General features: G+C 36.9%; 1 pseudogene; it reads right to left on the bottom strand.

The window, feature by feature from the left end:
- LOC147388068 (uncharacterized) overlaps window positions 1-15,759 on the bottom strand; it is a 46,117-nt pseudogene extending 30,358 nt beyond the window's left edge.
- Window positions 15,760-16,135: the final 376 nt, after the last annotated feature.

Raw genomic sequence — 16,135 nt, 5'->3', positions numbered from 1 at the left:
TTAGGGATAGTCTGACTAGAAAATTGACCTTTTTCTCTCCCACTCAAGGAGAGAGCTAATTGCCCCAACTAAACTTCCATCTTAGCTATGGATTGCACAGTGACCTAGTTAATTTGAGTTTGAGTTTGATTTTGATGGGTTTACTGTTGAGTTTGGATGAACTGTTGTTGCTGCCTCATCAACTCGATAATCATAGATTCTAAGGACGACTGTTGTTGGGCAGGCTGCTGGTAATTGGTCATGGGATCTGGTATGATGGCTCTACATTCTGTAGATTGTTGGGGTTGATAAGGGACTTGAGAAACAATGGCTTGGTTTGTGGAAGAACCAGATTGCCTAGGAAAACTCCTATTGTAACCTGACGGACTACTAGATTGAATAGGTTTGTTCTGCCTGTACAATAAATTAGGATGGAGCCTATTATCTGGGTGATACGTTTGGTTAAAAATGTTCGGAGTTGGCTTCCTAAAAGTACTATAGCCATTAATTGCATTTGCTTGTTCAGCTTTGATTTGAGGCAAAGTGGGACAACACTGGACCAAATGGTCGTTGCCATCGCATATGACGCACAAAGAACTTGGTTCAACAATCACTTACGAAATTGTACGAGGGCCTAGGTGAGATTTGGATGTTGAGATGGTAAATGCATCTAACTTTTTTGTGAGATTGTTCATCCCACTCACTAGACTAGACATAACATTTTTGAGATCAAGGTCTACTTTCATCTCATACATGCCTATCTTCCTAACTGGATCATCTCTATCAAATTCTTTCTGGTTAGTATACCAATTTTGAGCACTCTCGACTAACTCTACGAGGAAATCATACGCTTTGTTGGGAGTCTGGTTCATGAACTGACCCTTATGCATTGACTCGACTAAGGTACGTTGATTCATTGTTAATCCTCTATAAAAAACTTTGCACCAACTATTTTTTGTCAATGCCATGGTATGGGCACTTGACCAATAAATCATTGAATCTTTCCCAAGCTTGGGAAAATTCATCATCAGGACGGGCTCTAAAATTTCTAATGGAGTCCTTCATTTTCTCAGTTTTGGCCACGGGGTAGAATTTGATCATAAATTTCTTGGATAGAACATCTCAGGTGGATATGGAATTGGGTGTTAGGGAATTCAACCACGTAGTTGCATGGTCTTCCAGGGATAACGGGAATATAATAAGCTTGATACTCTCTTCATTTAGATTCTGATTTCTAAAAGTTTGACATATAGTCAAGAATCGATTAAGGTGGGTGGAAGGTTGTTCACACTTTAAACCATGGAACTTATGGAGCATATTGATGGTGGCAGCCATAATTTCAAACTGAGGTGCATTATTCAATGGTAACACAATGCATGTAGGAGGAGATGCGGAAGCTGGAGCGAAGAGCTCATTGAGAGTTCGCTCTCAATCATCTATCATAACTACTGATGGTGTCTTGCGTATCCTACTAATGGTACGTTCGATCTCAGGATCAAATGATTCTAACACGTTGTTCCGTGAACATCTACCAAGCATGTAAATCACACAATCGATTAAACAATCACAAAAAGAAAAGACTGGACCTAGATAGGTTGCCTAAAGCTAGACAGCTCCTAATTGGGTAGAAATAACGCAACTAGCCTTCCAACTCGATTCTATGAAGTCAAGTTTGAATCATTCGGATCTCCAGATCGGAGGTGGCGCACAATGCATAAGCAAGGGCACTTTTAAATCACCTTGCTTTCTTGAATAGACTGAGTCTATCCCCTCAAAGGACAAGATCTTACTAGATACAAAAGATGACCAAGAAGCGTAATTAACACAATTTGAAGCGGAATTTCTCCTATTGAGCTCGTAGACCCTATAGTCAAGTCTAATTGATTTTAATTAATTTGATTGAATGACTAATGAGTTGATTATCCTATTTAGAGCAAGGAATTGGTAATGACTTCAAATCCTTATCTTATCATGCCATCCCTAGGAGAGGGGTGCTCTTTACTACTTAATTAACTATTCCAAGTGTGTGCAAATTGGAAAAATAACATACAAAGACAAGGAGTAACCCACTAGCATAAAGAGGCGTGGATGTTTCGAGATTACCTCCCATGCTAGACGGGGTGAAGATGGTTTGAGTCGACTTAGGCCACCAACTCCAATTTTGGTGTGCGAACCTAAGGAGCCGTAACAATATTGTCCACTCGTCGTCCTTTCTTAGTCTATTACAATCCAAGCCTTCTTGGATAATTAAAAAAATTACAAAGAATTTTATACAAGAGTTTCTAAAACAAAAAAAAATAAACCTAACTAAAGATTAAAGGAAATTAAAAGAAAAGAAGAAAAAAAATGTTCACCTACAAGAAGCAAAATAGAAATGATAGTAAACGGACTTAAAAATAGAATCTGACTTACCACAGTCTTGCTGATTTTGTCACATTTTACAAAAAATTTTGTTCTACCCCAAATCGATATACTATACTAGTAAATCAGAGATTATAGCAGAAAGTTACAATCAGTTTAAGTTCTACTGTCTAGGGTGAAAAAGAAAATGGGAATGACTTTTTTTTCAATGTTTTTTCTTCTTTTTTCTCTCTTAAAACCTCAAGAACACTTGAATTTACAGAAAGAAATCAAAAGAAAAAATAAAATAAAATAAAAATGAAATAAATGAATTTTAAATCAAAACTTACTACTACTACATTTACCTTTCCAAAACAGCAGTGCCAAAATTCTGATGAGACTATTGTTATTCTTCTCACCGGAGTTAATAATAATCTTAGTTTTACCTTACTTATGAAACAAGTAGGGGATCGATGATGAGTGTTTCCAAACACTCAATTATACACACAATTTTTGGATATTTATCTTGATTTTTGTACCTATTTATCCACATTAAGATAATAATCATGATAAGCCTCAAATCACCACGTTGCATGTTAATTAGGCTTAATTATATATAAATAAATTCATTTACTAAATAAATCTAATTACGTGTGTTTCTTGTGCAGAAAATCAACAAATTAGAATCAAAATCTCAAGACAAAAGCATTTGGGCCCACTTTGGAATGTCCTAATCCTTAACTCATATTCTCTTTTTTTATCTTTTTGTGCAAAGAAAAGTGGAGGTTACTTTTAGACTCTTCTATACACATTTTCTCTATAAATAGAACCTTCATTTCTAGAGAAAGGGTCCCATCTTGATTCTCTTATCCAAGACTCCTTTAATCTAAGGCTCTTAGCCTATTCTTTTATTTTTTGTATTTTCATTTTCTAGTTATTTTCTTTTGGTTAAATAGTCTTGTAAGAAGTAGAAGTTGTAATTTTCTCCATGAAATGAAAAAAAGTTCTTTCATCTCTTATCTTTCCTCTCTTGCAATGACATTAGGCTAAGTTCCCCTCCATTGGAGAATGGAAAAGCCTAGAGCAAGTTCTTGTGTTATTTCTAATTTTATGCCTTTCTTTTATTTAAAATGCTTATGAATTCTCTTTAAGTTTCTTGCACCTTTTATTCTTAATATAGATATTTTATGCTTAAATTAGATCAAGATAAAGTATGCATAAATTAGATAATTGGTAGTAAGAAGTTTTCAAAGAATTCTACTTTATTTTTGTTCCCTTATTTCATTTTATTTGCAAAACTTTCCGATCTAAGGAGTTAACACCAAGCCGTTATGATTGAGTTATAAAAGGGCTAGAGACTAGGAATTGCTCATTAACATGTTTTAGGTAGATCCACCTCCAATGGTGTTTTAATTCATAAGTTTACTTGCTTTTAATTTCATTTACTTTAGTTTATTTTCTAGCAATTTTACATATTCTTATAAGTTCAAAAATACAAAGAAAAACAGTTTTAATTTCTTTTAGTTAATTTGGATTTTATCTTCTTAGCTTAGCTCTATTCCTCCTTTCTCTTGGGTTTGATCCCTTACTTGCCCTACAAGTAAGGTAAAAGTAAGATTATTATTAACTTCGGTGAGAAGAACAACGATAGTCTCATCAATCGAACCCAAGAGAAAGAAGGAGTAGAGTTAAGCTAAGAGGATAAATTTCAAATTAACTAAAAGAAATTAAAACCTCTTTTCTTTGTATTTTTAAACTTATAAGAAGATGTAAAATTATTAGAAAATGAACTAAAGTAAATGAAATTAAAAGCAAGTAAACTTATGAAATTAAAGCACCATTGGAGGTGGATCTACCTAAAACATGTTGATGAGCAATTCCTAGTTTGTAGCCTTTTATAACTCAATCGTAAGGGCTTGGTATTAGCTCTTTAGATCGAAAAGTTTTGCAAATGAAATGAAATGAAGGAACATAAATAAAGTAGAATTCTTTGAAAACTTCCTACTACCAATTATCTAGTTTAAGCATACTTTATCTTGATCTAATCTAAGCATAAAGTATCTATATTAAGAATAAAAGGTGCAAGAAACTTATAGAGAACTCATAAGCATTTTAAATAAAAGAAAGGCATGAAATTAGAAACAACACAAGAACTTGCTCTAGGCTTTTCCACTCTCCAATGTAGGAGAGCTTAGCCTAATGTCATTGCAAGAGAGGGAAGATAAGAGATGAAAGAACTTTTCTTCATTTCATGGAGAAACTTATAACTTCTTCTTCTTCAACTTCTTACAAGACGTTTAGTCAAAAGAAAATAACTAGAAGATAAAAATACAAAAAATAAGAGAATAGACTAAGAGCCTAGATTAAAGAAGTCTTGGATAAGAGAACCAAGAGGAGACCTTTTCTCTAAAGATGGAGGCTTTATTCGGGTTCAAGAGATACTCCTTGACTTGGTCGATAGCCTTTTGACATTGCTCATTCCAAACGGTTGGTTCAGTCTTTTTGAGAAGCTTGAAAATAGGTTCGCAAACATTGGTGAGTTGAGCGATAAATCTGCTGACATATTAGATTCCGCCCAAAAAACCTCGAATTTGTCTTTCAGTCTCAGGAGGTGGCATCTCTCGGATCGCTTTAATCTTCACAGGGTCTACTTCAATCCCTCTTTTACTGACCACAAATCCTAATAATTTTTCAGAAGTTACTCCAAATACGTATTTCTGCGGGTTGAGGTGAAGTTGGTACTTTTGAATCCTTGTGAGAAACTTTTCTAACACAGCGACGTGCCCCAGTCGTTCCTTAGATTTGACTATCATATCATCTACATAGACTTCGACTTCCTTGTGTATCACATCATGTAGTAAAGTCGTGGCTACTCTTTGAGAGGTGGCTCCGGCATTCTTCAAATCAAAAGGCATAACCTTGTAGCAAAAGGTTTCCCATTGTATGATGAATGACATTTTTTGCATATCTCGAGTATCCATTTTTATTTGATTGTACCCCGAAAAATCATCCATGAAGGACAACAAAGTGTGTCTTGCATCTACTAGAACATCTATGTGTGGTAAAGGAAATTTGTCTTTTGGGCTTGCTTTGTTTAGGTCTCTGAAATCCATACACATTCTGACTTTTCCATCCTTTTTCGGTATTGGGACGACATTAGCAATCCACTCAGGGTATTCTACTACTTCCAAGAATCCGGCGTTAATCTGCTTCGTAACTTCTTCTTTAATCTTTAGAGTCCATTCCGATTTCATACGTTGAAGTTTCTGTTTGATTGGTCGAGCATCAGGATATAATGGAATCCAATGTTGAACAATATCTGTACTTACTCCCAGCATATCCTCATAAGACCAAGCGAACACGTCTTTGAACTTTCTGAGCAAGTCTACTATCCTTTTGCATTCATCGGGAGATAAAGTGATCCCAATCAGAATTTCTTGAGAACTTTCTTTTGTTCCAAGGTTGATAACCTCTACTTCTTCTATTAAAGGTTGAGCCCGACGTTCATTTTTTTATTCAAGTAACTTGATTATTTCAAGGGGGGTTTTTCGTCAGAAGACTCTCCTTCCGAAGCCAGATTATTAGTTAAATTACTATTGCGCTCGGGGTAATCAAATTTTTTTTTCATTTCATTAAAAAGAGATGGGGTAACAGGACTTATTGCAGACTTAACAGACTCACTTGACTCAGCAGGAAAAACATACTCACTAGAAATAACATACTCAGCAAAAACAACTAACTTACTTGACTCAACAGAAATAAATGACTCATCCGGCATGTCAGACTGAACAGGACTAATGGGACTGATAGACCCAGCCTTGATGTGCAACACATGACTAATTACATGATAGTTAGAGAGACACCCAACAGCGGGTTTGATTACAGACTGAGGATTTAGGATCCCCTTCTCAACTGACAACACTAGGACACTGTGATCTTCAATGAATAGCTGATCAATATTGAGGGAGTCCAGATTGAGCTGCCAGTCTTCAACTTCCTTCTCTTCAACTTCTTTGCTTGCTTCCTTTTCAGGCCATTCCATACCAAAGAAGATTTCAAACCCCGGCAAACGAGTATCTGTGATGTGATCAATGAACGGTTCTGGGAACCCACAATAACGGAAGTCTTCTCCTTCTTTCACAAAATAGCCATTAAGGGTCTTACGATAGGGCTTCATTTTAATGAGATCTGTGATACACCTTTGCCTTTTTGCAATTGGCTTGTCCCGCTTTGTCTTCTAGTATTGGGCCCAATCTTCCTTAGTAGGCTTATATCCTAGTCCGAATGTGCCAATGACTTCTTTAATCACTGGTGCCTCTTTAATACCTTGTTGCTTGCGACATAGGCCCATACCAGGGAAAAATCTCATTTTTTTGAACATATTGGCCATATGTTAAGTTAGAGGTGTTCTCAATAGGGAAATATTCTTTCGCCCAGTGATCCCATTGAACTGAGCAGATCTTCTCAAATTCGAATCCGCTAAGTTCTATTCCCTGTTGTTCTAGTTAAATCTCAAGCAGTGGCTCATTCTTGGCCTCAGTACTGTTTACGATTCCTATAATTTCAGCATCTCTATAAAGAGTAATTACTAGCCCATCCTTGATAAACTTGACCTTCTGGTGTAGCGTGGAAGGGATGGCTTTGATCTAGTGTAACCATGGTCTCCCTAACAATAAATTGAAAGAATACTGGATATCAATAACTTAAAATTCCATAGGAAATTCTGCAATGCCTGCGGACAATCGAAGGTACAAAATTCCCAGTACATCCCTCTTGGTGTTATCATATGCCCTAACACCTTGATTAGTGGGCTTGAGGTCTTCAGCCTTAAACCCAAGATAAGTAGCCATCTTCAAAGGGCAAACATTCAGTGCACTCCTGTTATCAATCAAAATTAGAGGTACCCTCATCCCGTTACAGTCTACTATGGTGTGCAACGGCTTAGTTTGGCTAGCCCCTTCTTTTGGGAGATCAGAATCCGAGAAGGATAGGATATTTTCCACGTAAGTTGCCCCTACTATATTGGCCAGCTGATCTGGAGAAGTATCAAGGAAGACTTGGGTTGTGTTTAGTGCTTTGAGAACAGCCTCCCTATGGACAATGGAAGCCATGAGTAAATCCCAAACTGAGATATTAGCTCCTGATTTCTTCAACTACTTGATCATAGAGTTATCTTCTTCGATATTTTCTTTGATAGAATCTTCTCTTTCTTTTCTTGTCAAGGCCGCGGGGTTATCAATACAGAGTTTTTATGGCGTAAAAACTCTTCCCCCTTGAGTCATATGTCTAACTTCATCACAGAAGAGGGAGAAATGCCCATCTTCTTCAGTTAACAAGTATAGATCTTCATCTATCAAAGATACAGGGATTTTTGGATTCATTTGAGCCAACAGGTAACTAACGAATGCGGGAATACTGTAGCGAGGCGGAGATAAACAATACGTATCATCCGAGGTTAGATCAAATGGTTCAAAGTTCGTAGTGAAAATCTCATTAGTAAAAACTATCCCGGCAAGGGGGTAACTAGGCTGTTTGACTTGGATTGGATGAATAAGAGAGACAGGATCGAATGGCAATGGGGTGTGAGAAACCATATTCAGGGTTGGTGGAGGTTGATAGGTAGGTAGTGGATTAGCAATGACATTTGGTGGACTAGGGATTGTGATCTTTTGTTGTCAATAAGATTTTTAATGGCATGGCGCAAGGTGATACATTGATCCGTGTGATGGCCAGGATTTTGATGAAATTCGCAGAATAAGTTAGGGTTGTGTCCGGCTGGCAAGGGATTTGGTAAAGGTCGGGGTTGAATCAGGGTAAGCAACCCTTTTTTCAACAGTTTTTACAAAGTTACGGTAAGGGTCATCCCTAAATTGGTAAATTGGCGTGGAGTTCGAGGTTGACTTGGGTGAACCTGGTTATTAGTCCTGGTTGGGGGTTGAGCTGGGGTAGCTGACGTGTTGGCCATGTAGACATGGTTGGTACTAGGTTTGGGAACATAGGATTTCTTAGGCTTATTATCTAAGGGTTTAGAAATAATCCTAGAGGCAAATGCATCCTCTAGTTGGCTTCCGACTTGTAACAAGGACTCAAAAGTATGGAGATATTGGGCCACTAGGTGCTGAGCATATCTTTGTAAGAGGTTCTTTAGGATAATAGCTACTTGTTCCTTCTTTGAAGGTCTATCCCACATTTGGGCAGCCTTGGCCCTCCAGCGACCAATGAAATAAGTAAATGTCTCCCCATTTTTCTGTTTAGTTGCTTCCAAATCCCTTATTGAAGTCTCAATCTCGATAATGTACTTATATTGATGCCAGAAGGCCTTTGACATGCTCTCCCAGGTACCCATAGTAACTGCATCTTGAGACATTTGCCAACGTAGTGTTGATCCTGATAAAGTTCTCTAAAACAACAACGTCATCTGTTCGTCGCGGAGCCCCATAGTGCGCATGTTGGTAATATACACCTTAAGATGTGTTTTCGCACACCCTGTACAACTGAACTTGTCCATTTCAGGCATCACAAACTTCTCTGGCAAATGGATTCTAGGGATGCGATTCAGAGCTTCAATGCTTGTTGTAATTTCATCGATACCCTTTATACTCTTCATAGCTGACTCTAATTGAGACATTTTGTTGTCTAACACCGGATTTTCATCAACATACTCTTCATCTCCGTCGAGTTCGAAGACTTCACATGGACGTTTCTCTTCTACCTTCTTTTTTTTTGGGTCATCTAGGGGATTGCCCGTTGATTCCGAGGTTTGTTCTAACACTTCCACTTTACCTTTTATACTGTTGATATCATTGGCAAAGGCTACCAAGATCTTACGGATCTCTGTGAGCTCAGATTCTGAAGCCATCTCTGCTTGTTGACTTGGTACTGTAGCTCGTTCTAACCGACTGGACTTACGACTCCAACTAGGAGGTGGACGCTTGAGTTTAGGCGCAATGATAATCCTATATGACCATATCAAAGGTAAATTTAATCAATTTCAGAATTACCCCCTTGATAATATTTTAAGGAGTCATTTTATTGAGGTTTGTGCACCAATCCATTAATTAATCCATTCATGCAATGATCATTCAGAAAGGGAAATAAATATTTATTCAAAAGAAAAATAGCTTTATTGAAAATGATTGACAAATAAATGTTCTCATTAAAACATCTTTCAACAAATTTGATTTGAACTATTTTTTACATGGACGTTTGGCTTTGTCTTGATGGTCATCAGGATTGTTGTCAGGCTCGACCCTCTTGGCTCTAACAACTGACTTTTTAAATTCTGCTGGTTCGTCTGGATACCCTAAGGTGCGTTTGTTCCAAGCCTTCTCAATGAGATGCACTAACTTTTCAGCCAATGGCTCGGGAAGAAAGAAAGTTTTGGGTTGAGGCAAAGAGACCTCTGTAAGTACTTCTACTGTTCTGGGATCAAATTAGGATGGTAAAAAGATGTTTCTTCTAAACCGATGAGACAGACATAGTAGGATCCTTCGGTTCCTAAAATAGGGGGATCATTCATCCACCAAGGACATCTTAAACCGATCTGACGGGCAAGACGAAAGTCTAACCATTTGCTCCAAGTCTTGACTGAGTTGTGACGCACTATCAAGTTTCTTTTAGAAAAATATTCTGGCCCATACTCGAGGTTTGAAGAAACATCTACCATTTTAAGACAGTCACAAAGCCACATATAGAGTAAGTAGGGGCTTCCTTTGAAGTTTTCCCGCTCACCATTTTTTATGGCATCTAGACCTGATAAAGTTTCAGTTAGGATGAGAGGTATAGTTTGCCGATCACTATTAAAGGTCAGTATGTATTGGGCTAGGATTCCTAGGCACAATCGATAGTCTCTAGTGGCTCGTCAAGCTTCAGGTTTTATATTGACGGGATGACTACGGGAGTGATACGGGCCCAATAGAGGTACTAAGTCCAATCTCCCATTATGAACTAGGATCTTGGCTTCTTCCATGGAAATGTTCAATCCTGTGGCGAGGGTACCAGAATATCCGGTCTTCAATGAGGGCCTGACTAGAGGTCCTGAAGTGGATATCCCTATAATGCCACAATAATCCTCGTGAGTGGGGTACAAGTGCATATGCCCTATATGGAATATATGAAGGTAGGGGTTCCAACACTTAGCCATAGCACATAACAGGTTCCAGTCTATTTGGAACTCGTGGAAGTAAATAGCACCTCTCAACATGAATCTCCCAAAATTGATCTTCTCTACAGGGTGCATCCCTATGACGATTGTTTTGACAAACTGGTCGATCGGGTTATTGCTTGTGATTAGCATCTTGGTTTGACACAAAAAGGTATTTTAGTACTCTTCCAAGGTTCATGTAAAATATCAATTATTTTTCTTTTTATTTTCTTTTAGAAAATATTTTTCTTTCAAAAAATCTTGTTTTTATGGAAAATATTTTCTGAAAAACATTTTTTCTTGGAAAACAATTTTCTAGAGAACATTCCTTTTGGAAACACTTGATATGATCCTTCTTGGATTAGAACCTTCTCTTGATGATCTCTTCTAGGAACCCTTTAATTCGAAGACTTCGAATGTTTTTAGATTGTTTAAAAATAACTTAAAATGTTGATCGGACTAGAACCTCAAGGAAACTAAGTCCTTGAAACCCCAATCTTGTGACGCCACAAGGATTGATCACTTCCTTGATAAGTCGAAGATTCATGCACTCCTTCAAGAACTCGAGCAAGAACTCATAAAGAACTCATAAAGAACACATGAAGACTTTAGAAACTTCTTGCATAAACTTCAAAGAATTGTTCATAAAATGTAAATTGTAAATTGTGTCTCAATTACAAGATAAGGTGCCCTTTTATAGACAAATTAGATCAAGATTGGTTATAATTAGTCCTTGGAAAAAAATAAAGAAAGTCTAATTAGTCCTTAGGAAATAAAGAATCAAAACTAAAGACAATTAGAACATAAAAATTTCCAATTAACCCTTGCATCTAAATTGATCTCTTGCATAAATAGATAGTTGATCATCCTTGATGAAACTTTGATATCTTCGAAATTAGCCTTAGAATCTTCTAGAATGGCCTCTTTGTCTTGTACTTCCACAATCAAGCCTTGCAATGCCTCTTCCATCCTCTTTGTCCTTGCCCTAGTCATCGTACTGTCAATTCCTTGCAATGGTTCTTGAGAAGACTTTGAAACATCTACTTGAGTTATTGGGTCAGCAACTCGATCTCCATTATTCTCCCCCTCTTCGAAAAGATTCGTCCTCGAATCACCTACATTAAATAAGGATAAATCAGCAACATTAAAAGTTGCACTAACATTACCATAATCACTTTGCAAATCGAGTTGTAGGGGTTATCATTGATCCGTTCCAAGACTTGAAATAGACCATCTCCTTGAGGCTGCAATTTTGATTTCCTTTGGGTAGGAAACCGCTCCTTACGCAAGTGCACCCAAACCCAATCTCCAGGGTGAAAAATAACTTTCAAGCGGCCCTTATTGGCTTGCTTAACATATTGCTCATTCTTCCTGTCAATGTTGGCTCGAACTTTGGCATGTAAATCTTTCACAAAATCTACCTTTTACTTACCATCAAGATTAACATGTTCATTAGTAGGCAAAGGTAAAATATCCACAGGCGTTAAAAGATTAAAATCATAAACAATCTCAATTGGAGAAAATGAAGTAGTTGAATGAATAGTCCTATTATATGCGAACTCAATATGTTGTAAACACTTCTCCCATTGTTTTAATTTTTTTTGAATGATAGCACGCAACAAGGTAGTAAGTGTCCTATTAACTACTTCAGTTTGGCCATCCGTTTGAGGATGTGCAACAGTAGAAAATAGAAGTTTAGTTCCTAATTTACTCCATAAAGTACACCAAAAATAACTTAGGAACTTAACATCTCTGTCACTAACAATTGACTTAGGTAGCCCATGCAATCGAACTACCTCTTTAAAGAACAAATCAGCAATATGTGTTGCGTCGTTGGTTTTAGTACATGCAATAAAATGGGCCATCTTACTAAACCTATCAACAACAACAAATATACAATCTTTATCATTTTGAGTCCTTGGCAATCCTAAAACAAAATCCATAGAAATATCAATCCAAAGCTAATTAGGTACAGGCAAAGGGGTATACAAGCCATGCGGTCGAATTTTAGACGTTGCTTGCCTACATGTAATGCACTTGTCACAAACAGATTGAACATCATGCTTTATATGGGGTCAATAAAAATGCTCACGTAAGATATCTAAAGTTTTTAGGACACCAAAATGACCTATTAAACCTCCACCATGACTTTTCCTTACAAGTAACTCACGAACAGAACAATTAGGCACGCACAATTTATCTTTCTGAAAAGAAATCCTTCATGCCTATAAAAGTCACCAAACGCACACTTAGCACATGCATTCCATACTTGGCTGAAATCAGAATCATTGGCATATAAATCTTTAATCAATTCAAAACCAAGTAGTTTAGTTTGTAATGAAGTAAGTAATACGTACCTTCTTGATAATGCATCGGCTACAACATTTTCCTTCCCACGTTTATTGTTAATTACATAAGGAAATGTTTCTATAAACTCCAACCATTTAGCATGTCTTTTATTAAGCTTACCTTGGGTCTTCAGGAATTTCAAGCTCTCATGATCAGAATGAATGATAAATTCCCTCGGCCATAAATAATGTTGCCATGTTCGAAGAGTTCTCACTAATGCATAAAGCTCTTTGTCATAAGTAGGATAATTCAATGCTGCCCCACTTAGCTTTTCACTAAAATAAGTTATTGGCTTAGAATCCTGCATCAAAACAACTCCTACTCCAATCCTGGATGCATCACACTCTATTTCAAAAGTTTTATCAAATTTAGGCAAACACAATAAAGGTGCATTAGTTAACTTATCTTCAAAGTTTGGAAAGCCTGATCATGCACATTAACCCAATTAAAAACAATATTCTTTTTAATAAGTTCATTCAAAGGTGCAGCAATAGAACTAAAATCCTTAACAAACCTTCGATAAAAACTTTCTAAACCATGAAAACTTCTTACCTCGTTCGCATTCTTAGGTGTAGGCCAATCCTTTATTGCCCTTACCTTTTCCTCATCAACACTAATACCCTGCGAACTAACAACAAATCCAAGAAACACAACAGATTCCATACAAAATGTGCATTTCTTAAGATTAACATATAATTGGTGTTCTCTTAACACACTAAACACATCATGCAAATACTTCACATGGTCATCAACATTGTTGTTATAGACTAAAATATCATCAAAGTAAACTGCCACAAATTTTCCCATGAAAGCACGCAAGACATGGTTCATTAATCTCTTGAATGTACTAGGTGCGTTAGTTAAACCAAAGGGCATTACTAACCATTCATACAATCCATATCTAGTTTTAAATGCAGTTTTCCATTCATCTCCCTTTTCCATGCAAATTTGATAATACCCATTCTTTAAATCAATTTTAGAAAATAAATGAGAGTCATGCAATTCATCAACCATATCATCTAACCTAGGGATAGGATGCCTATATTTTATCGTTATCTTATTAATAGCTCGACAATCCATACACATGCACCATGTTCCATCTTTTTTTGGTACTAAAAGAACAGGAACCGAACATGGCTTGAGACTCTCCCTTACAAATCCCTTCTACAACAGTTCATCCACTTGCCTCTGTATCTCTTTTGTTTCCTCGGGATTAGCTCTATAAGCAGGTCTATTTGGTATAGTAGAACCAGGTATGAAGTCTATTTGGTGCTCAATTCCTCTTAAAAGAGGTAAACCATGTGGAATCTCCTCAGGAAAAAGATCATCAAATTCCTGCAATAAAGACACAACAACATTAGGCAAAGATGAGTTAAGATCGTCAGTAAAAAAATAAACATTTTTGTACATAAGAACTAGAACTTGTGGCCTTGCTATCATTACACTTTTAACATCATGTTTTTCAGCAAGTACACTCAATACTTTATTCTTCTCTCCATGTTGTTCACTTTGCTCTCCTTTTTGCTCACACATTTATTTTTCTCTCATTTTGTACTCACTTGCTATCCTGACCTGGTCCTCATAAGCTTGCAAAGGTTTGAGAGAGGCCAAAACAATTTTTCGATCGTTCATTACAAAAGAATAACGGTTTTTATACCCATCATGCGACACTCTCCTATCAAATTACCATGGTCGACCGAGCAATATATGACCAGCATGCATCGGTGCCACATCACAAATAACCTCATCCACATACTTGCCTATTGAGAAAGGAACCCGAACTTACTTGTTTACCTTCACTTCTCCACAATCATTCAGTCATTGTAGCTTATACAGTTTAGGATATTTCTGCCATTTCAAATTCAACTTCTCTACCAACAAGGTACTAGCAACATTGGTACAACTCCCACTATCAATAATCAATGTACATACTTTATCCTTCGTGGCATCTTGTGCGAAAAATATGCTCACGTTGCTCCATATCTCCTTCATCCTTAGGCTGTTTACTCAAAAATCTCCTGGTGACAAGTAAATCACCATGCACAAGCTCTTCTACTTCAATATCAGAACAATCCTCTAATGGAGGCATCTCGTTGTCACTTAAACTAGTACTTTCAATATCTCCGTTTGCCAATACAACCATAACCCCTTTGTTTGAACATTCAGAAACAATGTGTCCAAACCCTTGGCACCTAAAATACTTAATTTGACGTGACTTAATAAGAGGTTTTGTTTTAGGTCTATCTTTAAGAATAGAAATCGAAGGCTTCGACTTTGCGTCTTCTTTTGGTTTGAAAGGAATTTTGTTATCCTTCCAATGTGGTCTCCACGTATTATTAGAAGATGATCTAGATCTGAACCTTCTAGACTTGATTTGCTTTTCCACTTTAATGGCTTTGTGCAGTAATTCTTTCATCTCCACATAATGGTGCAACTCAACTACATCAGCAATCTCTTTGTTCAATTCGACAATGAATCTAGCCATGGTTGCTTCTCTATCTTCCTTTATGTTTGCTCTAATCATGGCAATCTCCATTTCTTTATAATAATCCTCTACACTCATGGAACCTTGAACCAACCCTTGCAATTTAATATACAAATCTCGATAGTAATGGCTAGGAATAAATTTTTTACGCATCACTGACTTCATCTCATCCCATGATCGAATAGGTCTCTCACCATTTCTGTGCCTATTGATCACCAATTGATCCCACCATATACTAGCATAGTTTGTAAATTCCACGGCAGCTAGCTTTATTTTTTTATCCTCGGAATAATTATGACAATCAAAAACGTGCTCAACCTTTCTTTCCCACTCCAAATATAATTCAGGATCATTATTTCCGTGAAAGGTTAGAATCATCATCTTTATGCTACCCAAATTGTTATCTTCTTTGAAATCAACTTTCTTATCCCGTCGATAATGTACTCTCTCTACTTCGAAATGAACATCTTCTTGTCCGTCGAACTCATGTCTTCGATATGGTTTAGATTCATTAGAGGATTCCATATTGGTCATGAACGGCCTTGATGAATAATTTCAGGTCGGACTCGAAAAGAGCTTCGATTTGATATGCACTAATAGTCGTTCCGATATCCAGATCAAACTCCAATTATGGCCGTTTGAAGTTAGCAACTCCAATTTTATCGATTTTTCTGTACTACGAACAACGAATATCAATCCCCCCCCATTTTTTTTTTGTCAATGATTGTCTTTCTCTATTGTTCTTAACATAAACTAGAATTCAATAAACTCACGATTCCACACTTAAAAGAAAACAAGAAAATTCGTTATGGTTGTTAATTTCAGCAAGAATAAGATAT

The sequence above is a fragment of the Akebia trifoliata genome, chromosome 13, assembly GCF_017979445.1.
Source record: "Akebia trifoliata isolate Shusen 1 chromosome 13, ASM1797944v1, whole genome shotgun sequence".
NCBI lineage: Eukaryota > Viridiplantae > Streptophyta > Magnoliopsida > Ranunculales > Lardizabalaceae > Akebia > Akebia trifoliata.
This window is presented reverse-complemented; position numbering and strand designations above follow the sequence as displayed.